This window comes from Peromyscus eremicus, chromosome 20 (assembly GCF_949786415.1).
Source record: "Peromyscus eremicus chromosome 20, PerEre_H2_v1, whole genome shotgun sequence".
NCBI classification, from domain to species: Eukaryota; Metazoa; Chordata; class Mammalia; order Rodentia; family Cricetidae; genus Peromyscus; species Peromyscus eremicus.
In genome coordinates, this window is record NC_081436.1 from 54,857,290 (window position 1) to 54,870,633 (window position 13,344).

Here is a 13,344-nt window from a genome sequence, read left to right on the forward strand (position 1 = left end):
TATTGATTTCAAACCAGACTTTGATTATTTCTTGCCATCTATGCCTTTTTTGTGTGACCTCTCTCCTCTCTCTCTCTCTCTCTCTCTCTCTCTCTCTCTCTCTCTCTCTTTCTCTCTCTCTCACTATTTGAGGTGTGCTATGAAGTTACTAATATGAGAGGCCTCTGATTTACTTATTTAGGCACTTGGTGATATGAAATTGGTTCTTAGAACTGCTTTCATTGCATCCATAAGTTTGGGGGTATACTTTGTTTTCATTTTTGTTCAATTATAGAAAGTTTTTAATTTTTTCCTAATTTTACTAATTTATTTCCTAATCATTTTCACTCAATGGTGAGTTGCTCAGTTTCCATGAGTTTGTAACCTTTCTGCTGTTTCTGTTGTTGTTGATATCCAGCTTTAATCTGTGGTGATGAGATAGGATGCGGAGTGTTCTTTAAATTTTCTTGAAAAAAAATATTGAGACTTGCTTTGTGTATGAGTGTGTGGTCAATTTTGGAGGAAGTTCCATGAGCTGCTGAGAAGAAAATACATTATTTTGTGTTTGAGTGAAATGTTCTGTAAATATCTGTTAGGTCCATTATGACATCAGCTCCAGGAGTTTCCTGTTTAGTTTTTGTCTGGATGACCTGTATATTAGTGAGAATGGGATATTGAGGTCATCCACTATCACTATGTGAAGGTTGCTATGTGATCTAAACTGCAATAGTGGTTTGGGGTTTTTTTGGGTTTTTTTTTTTGTTGTGTTGTTGTTGTTTTTTATATAAACTTGGGTGCTCTTGTGTTTGTTGCAAAGATGTCAAGAAATTTTATATCATCTTGGTTTTTCCTTTGATAAGTATGTAGTTATCTTTTTTATGTATTGGTTTTGGTTTGAAGTATATTTTGTCAGATAATAAAATGGCTACACTGACTTGTTTCTTAGGTTTATTTACTTGGAATATTGTTTTTCTTCCTTTTGCCCAAGGTGATGCCTAACCTTGATGTTAAGCTCTGTTTCTTGGATGCAGCAGGAGGATGGATCCTGTTTTCAAATCCATTTTGTTAGTCTGTGTCTTTTTATTAGGGAATTAAGAATACTGATATTGAGATTTTTCAGTGAGCTATGTTTATTGATTCTCATTATTTTGTTGTGGTGGTGTGGGTTTTTTCTCCACCTCCTTTTGATTTGCTGGTCTGAGATTATTTGCTCCTTGTTGTGGTGGTGGTTAGCCTCCTCAGATTCAAGTTTTCCTTCCAGCACCTTCCATAGGACTGGGTTTGTAGACAGATAATGCTCAAATTCGATTTTATGATGGAATGTCTTTCTTTCTCCATCTATTGTGATTGTTTTGCTGGCCATCATTGTCTGGGCTGGCATCTGTGGTCTCTTTGAATTTGTAGAATTCAAAGGCCTTTCTGGCTTTTAGAGTCTCCGTTGAGAAACCAGGCGTTATTCTAATACATCTGCCTTTGTATACTACTGTTCGTTTTTTCCTCGTGTCTTTTATTATTCTTTTTCTTTTTTTTTCCGTAATTTAGTCTTTTGATTATTATGTGCTGAGGGAATTTTCTTTTTTTTTTTTAGATTTTGTGTTTTTATAGTGCCACAGATTTCCTGGATATTTTGTACCTGGATTCACTTTGTTGTTGTTTTTTCACTGGGGCATCTATTTCTTCTATCTTGTCTTCAATGCCTGAGATTTTCTCTTCCATCTCTTGCATTTGGTTAGGGAGGCTTTCTTCTGAGGTTCCTGTTTGAATTCCTAAATTTTTCATTTCCAGCCTTCTCTCAGTTTCAACTTTCTTTATTGATTTTATATCCACTTGCAAGTCTTGAACTCTTCTTCATTTCATTCCATTCCACTGGTTTTTGTTTGTGTGTGTGTGTGTGTGTGTGTGTGTGTGTGTGTGTGTATGTTTTCACAAATTTCTTTTTTTTTTAACTAGGCAAAGAATTTTATTAACCCTTTTCCAAACTTTATTCCCAGGCTTCTTCAGGTTAATTTGCTGCAAAGAATGAATTGTGTTTAAGCAAAAACTGAAAGAGCTGCGGTGTCCAAGAGGCTCGGGCTTAAAAATATTAGCGATCTAGATTTTATCAGATCCATAAACAAAAGAATTTTAAAAAGCAGTCATGATATAAAATAGCAGTTCCTGTAACTTCTGCAGGTGTCACCTTCTTCAGAAGTCGCCTCAGTTTAGTTTGTCTCGTTGTTAGATGCCTCATCAAAATTCTCCACCAGATCTGGGACTGCATCATCATCATCCTCTCCAGTAGCAAGTGGTGCTTTTCCATCCACAGATTGGGCAGAGCTTCAGCCAGTCTCCTTAAACTAATCAGACTGTCTGCTCCAAGCTGGTTTAGGATGCTGGGAAGCATTTCTGTCAGCTGCTTTGTCTCAGCGTGGCCTGTAATGGTGAAGATGTTTGCTGCCAGAGACGCCTGAACTTTAGGGTTGTTAAAACGGATCACTGTTCCTTGGTTTGTAAACATGTTCACCTCTTCAATACCAGAGATATTGTTCACGCCTAACTTCTTTAAGGAGAACTGCAGTTTTTTATCATCTGCTGTGGCTGTTCTGTGAACCACCTTCTTCTTTCTGCGAGCAGTACCTTTTCCACCAATGCGCACTTGTGCCTGAAGTTTGGCCAGTTTCTCCTGGTTCATGATCGTTTCTTTCATCTTGTCGGAGTGGAAATGGGGCCACGCAGGGGACTAGGGTACGCGCTCAGGGGGTCTCGGGCAGACCAGCTGAGATAAGGCGCACACACGCGGGGACGCAAGATGGCCTGTTTTCACAAATTTCTTTAATGGGTTTATTAATTTCCTCTTTAAGGACCTCTAACATAATGATAAAGGCTATTTTGAAGTCCATGGTTTGTGCTTCAGCTATATTGGTTGAATTTGTCAGGGGCTACTGTGGTAGGGATGCTGGGATTTAAGGGAGACATTTTGTTCTGGCTGTTATTACCTGGGTTTGGAATGAATGTAATTCTAAGTGCTCATATATGGTCTTGTCTTTGTTGGGTGGGTATTCTGGTCCTTTTTTTCTTTTGCCTTCTCTGGCCTTAGGGAAATGTGGTGCCTGTGGGTTGCCTGGTAGAGACTGCTTCTGAGATACTTCTGTTAGAATGGGTTTCTTGGTATTGGGAGTGGACACTTAAGACAGGGACATGAGGCTGAGGGCATCTACAGTAGAGAGGTGTCAGGGTGTGCAACTTAGTCGCCTAAGAATTCAGGCAGAGATGAAGGGGAGTTCACAGCCAGTAGTGTGCATCAGAGCTGGGAATGAGATGGGGGCAGCGGGGATTGGTTTTGGATGAGAAGGGGGTGAATAAGGATCTGAAGATTGCCTACCTGTTTCCCTGGCCTATCGGCTCCCTGCCAGCATGACCATAGTTTTCAGGGAGTGCCTGTGGAAATTAGTGGCGGAGGCGAAGGGATAGTGATAAGAGAAGCTCCTGGAGATCTGAGTGAACTGATGGAGCTTGGGCTGAGAAGAAGGGGGAACTTCAGCAGATTTTCTGCTACAATGCTGGGGATGAGACTGGGAAGGAGAAAGGAGATTGAAGGCTGGAAGACGCCCTACATTCTGTCTTCCACTGATATATCTTCAGTAGCAAGGAAAAAAAGCAGTATTGAATGTATGCTCTTATGTAGTTAGCTTGGTTGACACATCACATAAAAGTTAAAAATAATATTATTTTTAGCCAAATGCAAAGATGGTTTAAATTTAATTCCTAACTGTAAGCTGGTAGGTGCAGTACAATGTGGGAATACTTAAAAACTCAGAGAATTTTAATAGCTCTGCTATTTTAGCATCCACATTGTAGCTAAAGTTTTTCTGTGTCCTGTTCAGTCCACAGCCACTCAGACCCAAGTAAACACACCGAGGCTTATATTAATTAAAACTGTTTTGCCATTAGCTCAGGCTTACTACTGATTAGCTCTTACACTTAAACTCAGCCCATTTCTGTTCATCTATATGTCGCCACATGTTCCGTGGCATTACATGCTGCTCTCTGGATGGCAGGCTGATGTCTCCTGATTCAGCCTTCCTCTTCCCAGAATTTTCCTTGTCTGCTTATTCTGCCTATTCTTCCTGCCTGGCTACTGGCCAATCAGTGTTTTATTAAACCAGTGTACAAAAACATCCCAAAGCACCACATTGCCTTTACTTTACAATAATTTACTAACAAGTTTATTGATAATCACATACTGTCCTGGAAGTCAAAGTTAACATTCATAAAGGCTATATAGGATGGAGGCCAGGACTAATAACAAACCCACTTGCCCTCAGGGGCATTCCTACTCCCTGTTTCATCTATGGCTTATGTGTCCTCTGCAATTATCACTGTTTATCCTGATAGTCCTACTGTCACTGTGCTATTTCCACAGTTATCATGAGCCTAGTCAAAAACAGACACCTTCTGAAGAGCCAGGCACTGCCTGTCCTTCATCCATTCTCAAATGATCAAAAATGTGCATGCATCAAGCAACCAGACCATGTTGTCCACAGGCCTGAGCCTGCACAAGGATAGCCCTGCTGTTACCGTAGCCCTCAGCCCAAGCACATGCTTCATTGTCACTACCGACTTCCTTAACAAAAATTAAAGAAGTTCAAATATAAAATAAAATATCAACACCTACATAACAGAGCACTGCAGCTCACATCATGGTAGTTAGGAAGCCAAGAGGAAGGGAAAAGAAAGATCCAAAAAAATAGATATACAAAGGCAGGCTCTCAGTGCCCTACTTCCTACAAGTAGTCCCTACTTCCTAATAGTCCAAATAACTATGAATTCTTTTCTTTTCTTTCTTTTTTTTTTGTTTTTTTTTTTTTTTGTTGTTGTTGTTGTTTTTTGAGATAGGGTTTCTCTGTGTAGCTTTGCACCTTTCCTGGAACTTGCTTTGTAGACCAGGCTGGCCTCATATTCACAGAGATCTGCCTGCTTCTACCTCCCGAGTGCTGGTATTAAAGGCGTGTGCTACCACCACCCGGCATAACTATGAATTCTTAAATGGGTTCTCCATTGATAAGATCATCAACAATCACTTCTCATTAGCACAAGTTGGGAAAGCAAGTCTATATCACATGAACACTTTATGGAGACAGTTCGTGTCCAAACTATAGTACTTCTGCTAAGTGGGATTCTAATATTCTCCCCAATTTCTCAATACTCAATTGGTCAATCACATAGCAACCTACTTACCACTATGTACTTTGTAGGTGTTGTTAAGGTTATGGACATTCTTGGTTTATGCTAGATTATGTAGATGAGTCCATTGCTATCACTTGAGAGTTGCAACAGCAAAAACAAAGCAGATGTAAGATGAGACTGGAGAGACAATTGAAGCAAACACTGGATTTGCATCAACATTCCTGGTATTAAATATGGGGGAAAGATTTCTGGGAACATGGGCATCTAGTCCACAGAATGCTTTTCCAGTATGCATGAAGACCTTCCTCAGGGAAAGGTGGGGGATATGTCAGAGAATCCAAATACCTTCTAAAACAGTGTTTCTTAATCTTCCTAATGCTGTGACCCTTTTAATGCAGTTCCTCATGCTGTGGTGACCCCTAACCATAAAGTTATTTTTGTTGCTCCTTCATAACTGTAATTTTGCTACTGTTATAAATCATAATGTAAATATCTGTGTTGTCCAATAGTCTTAGGTGACCCCAGTGAAAGGGGCATTAGATACCCCCAAAAAAAGGCCATGATCCACAGACTGAGAACCACTGCTATAAAAGCTGAAAATCTAAAGGAAGCAGGCAAGTGGAAAAAAAAGAATCTTCTTTGAACAACTTGTGTTGAAAAAAATCACTCCTGCAGTCTCTGGAAAACAAGGCACCGTCTCAACACCTTGAATTTGGCTCCCAAGTACAAGAAGCAGCTGAGGCGCCTGCCTCTGATTTATGATACACAGAATGAAGTTAACAAATTATTATTGTCTAAAACTGCTGAACTTATGATAACTTATGGCATCAATAGTGAATTAATATATCCACTGTGGAATAGATTCACAAAAATGATGCTTTGAAAACAGGCAGCATTTGAATCAATTGAAAGATGCAGTTCTCCATCTTTCTTAATCCTCACTATTGTTCACATGTAGCTAATAGTTTTAGATCTGCAAAGCCTCTTTATGAAACTAAAACTGAATCCTAAAAAGATAAGCACATGTTATCATCGTGTTATTATTAACAGAGCCTACCAATAACAGCAACAGAATGCAATTTCCAAAAAGGTCGACTTCCATTTCAACTCTGGTGTCATCTGTTATGCCAGCAAATGAGTCTCCTAGCACCCAGCATCCTCAGCTTCTTGAGAAATAGAAAGGAACTTTAAGAGCTCTGGTTGATGGACACCTTCAGTCACATTATTAGGAAGCAAATTTTGGTATCTGCAAACAACACGCACAGCCATCCCTCTGTGTGCTGAAGAGGAAAAATTAACACAAATGTTCATGACAGCTGAGGCTGAGCTATTAAAAACTGTGGGAATGCTCGCAGCAGAGATGCTACCAAAATAGAATGCACTCTGTAAGTGAAGAATGACAACTTGTAAGAAGTCTCTCTGCTTCACACTCTCCCCTTCCATGGCCCAATTTCTACTTCATATGCTATGTAGCAGATTCTCTACCTATGATCTTCCTGTTAAGTATTGATTTTCCATAAACATCTTTAGAATTCGCTAGCCACTAGTTTAAACATATCTTTTGGTAGTGCTCTTATTCACCAAGATTTTGAAAGACCGTTTTATTTTATCCTCTAAATTATCAAAATGTTCAATCCAAGAACTGAAGAATGCCATGTCTCTGATCTAAATTGACATTCTTAGAGACCAGACGAAGATGAAGGTACAATCATGTGAACCAGGCTTTCCTCCATTCATGGACTCAACAACCACTGACCAACGAACAGCTACTGCATCATAAGATTTATACAGGAGTGAACAGAGCATGTGCAGTTCTTTCCTGTTGGAGACTAAGAAGAGAGGAGACAGTGAAAGCTGCCCAGTTGAAGAAATAGGATAGAATCCATAGGGAAAGATATAATACAAAGAGCTAAATAAGGAAGCAAAAGCCAGGTGAAAAGCAAAGGCTCCCTACATCATACAAACAACTTAATGGGAAAGATCCTGGTGTGATTCTGAGGCTCCAGAATTTCTGCTCAGGGATGTATTATAAAGTACATCAGGAATCTCTCTTGAGTGAATGAGAAAGTATTATTGGCATGAAGTGTGCGTGCTCCCCCAAAAATCCTGAAATAGAAGCCTTAAAGTGTCCAAATAAAGAAAAGCTGATTCCAATTCAATTCAATCCTCTTGTCTTTTCATACAAAATAGTGAGAGACTCAGGCACACCACCCTTACTCATACTCAGTGGAACTCTAGAAATGGGCACTGAAGAAGCTGTTCCCCAAACACTTTGTAAGGTTTTTAGTTTAGATTAGTTTTTGTTTTATGTATATAGGAGTTTTGCCTACATGTAAGTCTGTGTATCCCATGCCTCTGATCTTCTGGGGCTGGGGTTACAGATGGCTGTGAACCTATCTTGTGGAACTTGGAATCGAACCATGGTTCTCTGAAAGAGAACACAGAGTTATTAACTCTTATGCCATCTTTCCAGCTTCCAAATTATTTCTGTACAGGTTCCCCAGAAAGCCAGTGCTTTGTATCTATAACATGAAGGACGATGCATTTGAAAGGAGTGTTGTAAGCCAGCCTTAACAGGCACGGGGTTGACTTAATAGACCTTTAGGAAGGTAATTCAGTAGCTAAGAAAAGAGATCCTTAACCAGAATTAGTTAAGCTAAATGTTTAAAAACAAAAACAAAAGAAAATACAGGGTAGACATATTACTAGTCCATGTCCTAATTCTTCCCAACGCTGACCATGGAGATGTCAGTGAAAGACCTTATAAGTGATGCTTAGATTCACTAGTAATGAGAGAAAGAATATTTTATATAAAACTAGCCACCACCTCTCTACTGGGGATGTGAAGAAAACTATCAAAACAACCATCCAAGACATCCAATTACATTTCTGAGCCAATGTGAAAAGAGAATGGTTTGTTTGCTCAATGTTGTTTTTGTTGTTGTTATTTTTGTTGTTTGGTTGTGGATAGGAGCTGAGGGGCATGGCATAGGTGAAAATTGATTACAAATATTTTCAGGCTTTTAGTATTCCTGTAGTATAAGATGCCAATTTGGAAGGTCCCCAAGATCACCCTCAGTGCAATGCCTTCCTAGGAGGACTCACAGAGCTCAGAAAGTCATTATGCTCACAGTCACAGTGTATTATTGTGAAAGGACACAGATGCAAGCTGGCAAAGGGAAGATGCTTACCAAGCAGAGTCCACAGGAGTCTCAGGTGCAGTTTCCAGCTCTTCCCCTCAGTGGAGTCATACAGATGGCTGTTGGTTTAATGTGAAATGCCCCCCATAGGCACACATGTTTGAACATTTGGTTCTCAGCTATCAGCATTGTTCAGGGAGTTTGTGAAACCTGTAGGAGTCAGAGCCTCACTAGAGGAAGTAAGATCACTGGGACAGGACTTGAGATTTTATTGCCTAGTGATACTTCTTGTCCCATGTCTGCTTCCTGATCTCCAGCAGGCTCCTGCCACCACTGAGAAGGCCACTCCCATGACCTTCCTTACTATAACACCCAAGACCACGAGACAAATAAACCTCTCCTCCCTTAAGCTGTTTCTTGACAGGTATTCATTTGGTCACCATAACTAGAAAAGTAGCTAATGTAATGGCTCTGTCCTAGATAGACTTACTATTGCTGTGATGAAACACCATGAACAAAAGACAAGTTGGGGAGGAAAGGGTTTATTTGGCTTACACTTCCATATCACTCTTCATCACTGAAGGAAGTCAGTATAGGAACTCAAGCATGGCAAGAACCTGGAAGCAGGAGCTGATACAGAGGCCAAGGAGGAATGCTGCTTGCTGCCTTATTCTCTCTGATTTGCTCAGCCTGCTTGCTTATGGAACCCAGAACCACCAACTAGCCTAGGGATGGAACCACTGATAATAGACTGGGCCCTCCTCATCCGTAGCTAATTAAGAAAATACCATACACTTAGATCTTATTTTCCAAATTGAAGCTCCTTCCTTTCACATGATTCTAGCTTGTGTCACATTGACATAAAACTAGCCAGTGCAGACATTTAACCTTTTTTAGCAATTGTATGTGAAAATATGCATTTTTAAAACAGAAGAATTTGCAAACTTTAGTGCTCAGAGTTTTATTGAGGTATGGCCACACAGACATAACCTCCTTCTGTTGAGTTGTCCTGCCATGAGCCCCTTGGATATATGGTACTTCATGATCCAACTAACCCTACCATAAATCATATTCCTATTGTGGAGTATCACACATCACCCTATGCAAAAGACAAAGTCACAGTTTTATCAGCAGGCCATCCCAAGAGTTTAAGAGATTATCCTGTAGAAGCCAATTGAAGGCCAAAGCATTCTTTTGGAGAAGTTAAGGTTTGAAGGGAGACTGAGCAGGTGAACCTACTCGTGTCACAAAAGCTATCACCATCCTTCAGTGGTGTTGGTTTCTAACCTTTTTGGTAACAAAATAAAGTTAAATTTCATCTTGTTCATAGCGTTCAGCAACCTGGTCATGCTATAAACATTGTGCAGGACATTCTGAAACCTTTAATTTTAATATGTAGTTAATATAGGACAAAATTGACTCCAATTATGTTTTAGGGGGTCCTTATGGCTCCACATAGCATGGTATGTTCACAGGAGTGAGATCTAGTCTCAAACCTCATGGACTCCAAAGTGGGTCCTGAGGCCAGTCCCTGGTCACATCCTATAAATGATCCATGTTGCCTAATGACAGCTGAATAAACTATTCAATCAATGGAGAAGATGGAGGGGTATGATATTTGGAACACAGAAGCCTCTGTTGGGTGCCTGGTTGGATTGAAGCAATTGCAAAGTGAAGCAGAACCATGTCTTTAAGAATTATAACCTTGATGACCAAGGCAAACCCAGAGAGCAACCTTTTCAGTCCAATCTCACACATGTCAAAATGATGAGACAATGTGCATTATCAGCCCCAAAGGAGAAGAAGAAGAGTGGGGTCAGCATGCTCGGCACTGTCTGCATCGTTAAACTCAATTCAAGGAAGTGACAAAATGACCAGTAACTATATTTTTAAACCAAATCTAGAGAGTCCTCAAGTTTGAGAGAAACTGTTATTTGAGTGCCTGTCTTCTCAGCCACCACCCCCATACATATGTTGAACACATTATACCATCAACAGAGGGTTTTTAAATATAAAAAGCGATACTGGTTTTGTATCGTGTACATTGAGAAGTCCAGATTGAAAATGGAATTTTCATTGAAAAGTTCAAGAAAGGACAAACACAGAACATATAATTTCATCAAATTGGAAAATATGAAAAAGTGGAAGTATGGTTGCCTGTTAAAACTCACAGCTCTAATATTCACTAAGAGAATAGAATGAGTCGCACATCAATTTCAGGTCTCCCAAAGGACATAGTTTGGGTAATCTGAAACAATTTCATAATTTTTTTTAAATTTATGTTATGTGCATTGATGTAAAGGTGTCAGATCCTCTGGAACTAGAGTTACAGACAGTTGTGAGCTGCCATGTGGGTGTTGGGAATTGAACCCAGTCTCCTCTGAAAGAGCAATCAGCTGCTCTTAACCGCTAAGCCATCTTTCCAGCCCCCAATTGCTTAATATTTTTAAGAGACTATTTTTTTTCTTTTGTGGAAGAACATGGTTGCAATTTAATTTTTCATAGCCAATGACGTGTCTTGCATCAGGGAAGATTCACAGAGAGGATACCTGGCATCTGCCAGTTTTTAAATTACAGCCTACATAACTGCCTAGTAACAATCTGCAAGATTGGGTTTAGCTCATGAAACTGCTCAGTTAGGATGGAGTGTTGGAGAGGATTACTTCAAAATGCAGCTTTCTATAGTCCATTAATGACTAGAAATGGATGTTTTAGGAGGTTTTTGTTAAGGTGTAGATAAATAATCACATCAGTTATTTTTATCTTAAGAGAAAAAATGAGCTCTTTCCATGTTAATCATATCTTTGTGGCACATACTATCTGTTGTCCATGTGACGTTCTAGCCCTTCACTATCTGCCCAGTGTTGGGAGGAGGGATAAGACTACGCCCATTTTTTCCAGCTTCCCTCCTAACAAGTAGAGGCCATTGTTCCAGTCCTTCTGTCAAACAGCTATAACAGAATTTCTAGAAATTCTCCAGAATTTTTTTTTTTCCCTTCTAGGGTAAAGTAAATCACATAAGTTCTACCTTACCAATTCTTCCTATTTTGAATACAAAAATGATACCTGAAGCTTCAGCAACCATTTTTGAGACTATGGGGTGACTAGACAATGAAAATGAAAGATAACCAAACAGAGAAAGATGACCCAATGCGTCTTTTGTCTGTGAGGACACTTTGTTGCCCCAACAGGCATCCTAGAACCGTTAATGGGCGGTGAAGCCTACACCCCATAGCTGTCACGTGGCACGTCGCCGATCACCATGGCACAGGGAAGAGAACTTGGCAGAAACACTCACTCTTAAAGGTTCCTGCCCAGAAATAGCATGAGCTACATCTGCTCCCCTACCAATGGCCAAAGCATGTTACATAACTACACCTAACATCAAGGAGGAAAGTAGCAAAATTCTACCATGTGTCAAAAAGGGAAAAAAAAATCAAAATATTGATTAACAGCTTCAATGAACAGTTACAATTTTCCTTATGTGAAGGAAAATGAAAACCTGTTTGTTTGAGTCACTTCAAGTTGGATCTTCTATAACTTCTAACCAAAAATTGTTTTAGTCAATAAGCCCTTAAATTAGTCTGCATTGCTAAGATTGTGTATGGAACAGTGTATAAAATTACATAGCATTTTTCCGGTCTTGCTTTTGCAGCCATTTCTAAGAAAGATTATTTCACAGTAGGTTTCCTGGTATTCTGACTCTTACAATCTTTCACCCCCTCCTCCATGATGCTTCCTGAGTCATAGAAGCAGGAACTGTGAGGTAGATGTGTCAACTGGGGCTGTGCTGCCGGAGATCTGTTGATCTCTGCATTGTGTCCAATGTGGCTTTCTGTGATTGTCTCCATTTTCTGTAAAGAGAAGGTTCCTTGAGAAGGGATAATTGATAGATTCACAACATGCCCCCATGGTTGGGCATGCCCAGCGGACCTAGACACTTCCGCCTAGCCATTTCCAGGTCAAAATAGCCATTTCCAGGTCAAAATAGCCATTTCCCGATCCCGTGGTTTTGCATGGTTGCATAAAGCGCGTGCATCGCAACCATGTGATCTACGTGCATGCCTGGAGTAGCCACATGAGCCTGTGTATGAGCCTGTGTACGCAGGCGCAGCCCAGCCTTTATAAGCCGGCTTCTCTCTGTATGCACGTGTCTTTCCACAAGCCTGAGCACACCTGTCTCTCTCTCTTATCTTAATAAAACTCTTGTTAGTGGATTCTGTCATGTTTCGTGACATTTCCTCACAGGGTAAGAGCACCGCCAAATAACAAACAGTGATAGTTACACTTACATGAGGATAAGATTTAAAATATAGTAAGGAATAGTGCTGGTCTAACAAATTTCTGGTAGTAGATTCTTTGCTAAGGTCCATGACCTCACTAAATCTGGGTAATTGGCTGGGTTCCTAGTACCTGGCAGGATTTGTTTTCTGTTAAGTGGGTCTTAAGTCCGATTCGACAGCTCTTGGTTACTACCAACATGTGAATGCCTTTGGGAATATCTTTTCATGCTAGCCATTGCTGTGATTCATAGGTATTGTGACTGGGTAGGACTATTAACTGCTTCTCTTCCTTAGCAACTTGTATAGTATTTTGTGGTACCATGAAAATTAGACCCCAGAAAGGAGGCTTCAAGGTTAGATCCCACTTAAATCATTCAAGCCCTGAATCTTAAATGTGTGATGTCTTCAGCAAAGGGGCTTACCTTGAAGCTCTGAGGGGAGTCATTAGGATTACAGTGACTAACCATGAAGAAAGAGACATGCTAATGTGGAAGTGGGAAAATTTCCTGAGATACAACCCTAGTCAAAGAACTAAAGGTAATTTATGACTGCTAGGAAAAGAATAACTAGCCCCTCTCTCAGAAGAGCCCCTTTGGTAGTTTAAATAAGAATAGCTCCCATAGACTCATATACTTCAGTTTTTGATCCCCAGTTGGTGGAACTTTTGGGGAAGAATTAGGAAATGTGTCCTTGCTGGAAGGTGTGCATCACTAGACTGGGCGTGGACTTTGAGGCTTCAAAAACCTACACCATTCCAAGTTAGCTCTCTCTGACTC

At 40.1% G+C, this 13,344-nt stretch overlaps 1 pseudogene; it reads right to left on the bottom strand.

The window, feature by feature from the left end:
* Positions 1–1,919: 1,919 nt before the first annotated feature.
* LOC131896743 (transcription factor BTF3-like) lies at positions 1,920–2,766 on the bottom strand (annotated as a pseudogene).
* Positions 2,767–13,344: the final 10,578 nt, after the last annotated feature.